Source organism: Pteropus alecto, unplaced genomic scaffold (assembly GCF_000325575.1).
Source record: "Pteropus alecto unplaced genomic scaffold, ASM32557v1 scaffold7, whole genome shotgun sequence".
In the NCBI taxonomy this organism is placed as follows: Eukaryota; Metazoa; Chordata; class Mammalia; order Chiroptera; family Pteropodidae; genus Pteropus; species Pteropus alecto.
Genome location: NW_006494614.1, coordinates 23,014,045 through 23,018,001, shown reverse-complemented (window position 1 = coordinate 23,018,001; position 3,957 = coordinate 23,014,045). Strand labels below are relative to the sequence as shown.

Below are 3,957 nucleotides of genomic sequence, written 5' to 3'. Positions count from 1 at the left end.
TCATGGATCCTTGCAGATCATTGTTAGTAAGGATATGTAAGAAATTAACAAGAGTGATTACCTAATGGGAATAATAAAGGAAACTAGGCAGATGGGAGACAGGGCTGGCAGAGAAACTCTTTACTAAATATCTTCTTATACATTTTTAAATTCCTGAACAATGTAAATTTAATATTACCAAAAATAATGACTTTCTAAAATTTAAAATGCGGTGTCAAAAGTGCCTACATTTCACTACGGAGCCATTATTTATAGGGAATATGCTTTGGATTGCAGCCAACCATGTGTATTTGCAAGACCGTTGATTAAATTTAGGGATTCAGCAGTCCCAGAACAAAACTACATTAATTATCCTGGCCCCTGCTGAGGCCAAACCCAGAGACTTGGCCTCATTAACAAAGTGCTCTAATACCTTAGTTAACTGGTCCTAAGTGACTGCTAGTGCTCCTAGTGGAAGGCATTATTCTCCTATCCTATTAGTATAGTATTATATTATTTTCTACACTTTTAGAAAATGCAGTGGTATTTTGTAATAAATTCTATACACAATCATTTTCCCCAAACATCTGTATCAGCCCAACTTCATCCAATAATGAATTGTTATAGTTTTAAAAACAAAGGCATATACACAACAAAAATAGAAAGCATATCTGTACAACCATTGACAAATTAGTCAAATAGTCAAAAATCTCTGATTATGAAGGAATGTTTAAATAGTTATCATACTCTAACTGTGAATGTCTTTATATAAATATTTTTATGATGAAATCAGCTACATTTTCAAAACAGTTTAAATTTATATAAATATTAAGGATATAGAGCTCAGGATAACTCATATTCACATACACCAAGTTCTTTCATACTCATCACCATATGGTCTTATTAGGAAGATATGACAATTGGCATTTTAAAAAGTAACAGCTTAAGCATTCTTGTTAACGTAGCAATTTAAATGTCATATCACTGTAATTCTGGAGACTGGCAATGAGAAGAATCTTTAAATATGCCATATTTTTTGAAGATATGAGATGATTATAAATTAAAATGCAACTTTCACATGGATAGTGAAAGTTAAACACATTCCACATGGAGCCATGCCAACTCTAAAATGTTGCTTGCAAAGAATAAGACCACTATCTTAGTCGTGATGCTGTAGTTTATCAGTCACAGAAAAACAAACTTTAGATGGGATCCAAGACAGAGCCACACTGCACACTGCTGCTCCACAGCAAACCGTGTGTGCAGCTTGGTTCTGTTTGTCACCAGGTTTAATCCACTCCTTCAAACAGTGGTCATGCCTTCTTTTGAAATGTTCAAAAAGCAGCTCAAGGAACTAAAGTTCCACCTTTTTTAGCCTATCGTGTCAGAAAGTACATATAAAGAGCTTATGAAATCAGTTTTAGACAAGGTATGAAGAAAAATACACAGTTTAAGTAGAAAAACAGCTCATTTTAAATAGAGTAGCTAAAACTAGAATTCTCATTGCTCCATAGTTGCTATTTACTTCATTTTTCTGAAAGCTATAACTGATGGTCCATCTTCATGTGAGCAGATTAATATTTTTAAAAAGTGTTAGTCACAGTTATGACTGTACTTTTTCAATCCTTCATTTACATATTGGCATGTCTGTCTGACTCACACAAAAATATCCAAAAATATATGCAGCCTTACTCATAAGAACTTAAAATTAATCCATGGCATGAACATTGAAAAATGATATTTATGACACAAAAGACCGACTTAATACTAAACAAAGAGAACGTAAGGCCAGTTTGATATCTCTCATGTTTCTGCTCGAGTATACACATAAAATGTACATAAGGCATGGGCCTCTGCCCTAACACGTTTGTGTAATATTGTATAAAACATGATGAAAAACAAAAAAAATTATAAATATGATTTTAGCTCTATGATTTGAAGCATATTTCTACTAGTTCTTATTTAAAATGTTCCACTGTGTTTTTCAGAGTGATTTTTTAGGAAGGAAACAATGATTTGATTAAGACATATTCTGTACTGTTAAAAGCTTTAGTAAAACATATTTCTTTGTTATTTATGTGGCAATTTCTTTAGAAAAAGGTTCTCAAAGTAACTATATAGCAGAGCAAGATTCATACCATTCCTTCTTTATTAAGCATGGGAAAAAAGGCAATAGGTGACAATGAAATACATCCCCTCTAACTGGCTGAACATTCATGTCTCAAACGGTGAAGTGTTTATTCTCAGGGAGAATTTCATCTGTAGCTAGTAGAACACTATATGTTTTCTACTCAATACTACTGTTAATGTATGTAGTGGGACAAGAAAGGTCAAGTCCAGTTACCTAGAATCATACATTTCCAAATGTGTGACAGTGTAGGTTGATGAAGAGAATTTGATTACTCCTTTTTGCACACACTCCAAATTTTAACAAGTAAAACTAAGAGAAGATGCTGCTTTAAAGGAATCCAGTCACAATGAAGGGATGGAGAGGACTGCGAGAGAAAGTCTTTTAGAAAAAAGAACTGTCTCACTTCTAGATTATAGACTAAGTCATAACTACTGAAGAAAAATTAGGGGAAAATCCCTTATATGATTAAGCTATGCTTGACGATGGACACAGTAGCAGAGACATTTTCCAGGTTTCAAATATAGAAATATACTTTTCTTCTCCTCAAAATTAGGTTCTTCTGCTGAAGCCAAACCCCACTCGACCCAGCCACAATTCAATGCTGCTAAGAGCTTCTCGGAAAGTTTCCTGAACATTTCACCTTTGTTCGCAGTGGTTCTCAGCCCTGGTTGCACATTAAGATTTTAATGGGGTATATTTTTAAATCCCAATGCCCAGACCAATTAAATCAGAATCTCTGGGAATGGGACCCAGACATGAGTCATTTTTAAAGCTCCTCAGGTGATTCCAGTGTGCAGCCCAGGCTGAGAAATGCAGCCTTAAGCAGACTCTCCTAGCGTTTCAAGTCACAGAGACATTTTCACTTCTTAAAGGAATAAGGTGGGACTTCAGGAGAGTTCTGCTACTAACTCAAACAAAGTTAATTTAAGCTCTGCCCAAATATGAAGACTTCCCTTTAGCCAAACACCATAGGACTGTGATTTCTATAGTCCCTACAAGGTGTCCCTTTTCCATAGGAAAATGGTAACTGCTCTACAGGAGTGCATTTAGCTGCATCAGCATCCCTTGGAGGCTTGTTAGAAAACAGACTGCGTGGCCCCACCTCCAGAGCGTCTAATCAGTGAGTTGGGGGTAAACTGGATAATTTGCATTCCTAACAAGGTCCCTGGTGATGCTAATGATCCAAAGTGAATTCGTAATAGCTGAGGAGTCATCCTTGGTCTCTGGCACCACAGAGCTAACCAAGTCGACAACTGCCCAAGGCAGTGGAGTTTCTTAGAAATGGTTTACAGAGTGAATGGGGACTAATCATAGAGAAAGCACGACAGCATGACTTCCTATACTTCTAGCTGCAAGCAGGACAAAAATGAATGGCTATGTGATTTTCTCAGAGAAAATATCCAAGTTCTTTAAGATGAACTTTGAGTTCTCAACATATTTGATTTTGTCCAGCCTCTGAAAGCTTTGCTATTGTGTCAGGCTTACAAGGGGCCCCAATTAGAGCTCATTTATTAACATTCACATGCCAAAAAATATAATTAACTAAATTATTCCGGCTGAGGGTGTAGTTTGTCAAATGCATCAGCAATTCATGTACAGATCCAAAAGGGCAGCTTACTTGCCCTCTGACCATCCACACCTTAATATTTAATCCTAATTGGAGCACCACCATTTAAAAAAACAAACGTCCCTGTCTTATTTTTGATGCCACGCCTCTCTGAAGTTCCTCAGAGAGCTGTCAGTCACTCATAATGATATAGAAACTCTTCACGTTTAGTCCTCTCCAGGGCACACACACACCCAGCTGACATATTTACTCACCTCAGGTAGCAAAAGCCATTTAAGGC

General features: G+C 36.3%; 1 protein-coding gene across 1 annotated transcript in view; it reads right to left on the bottom strand.

The window, feature by feature from the left end:
- The window catches only part of COL9A1 (collagen type IX alpha 1 chain), an 88,103-nt gene that overhangs the window by 10,721 nt on the left and 73,425 nt on the right, over positions 1-3,957 (bottom strand). The gene's annotated exons all lie outside the window — the stretch shown is intronic.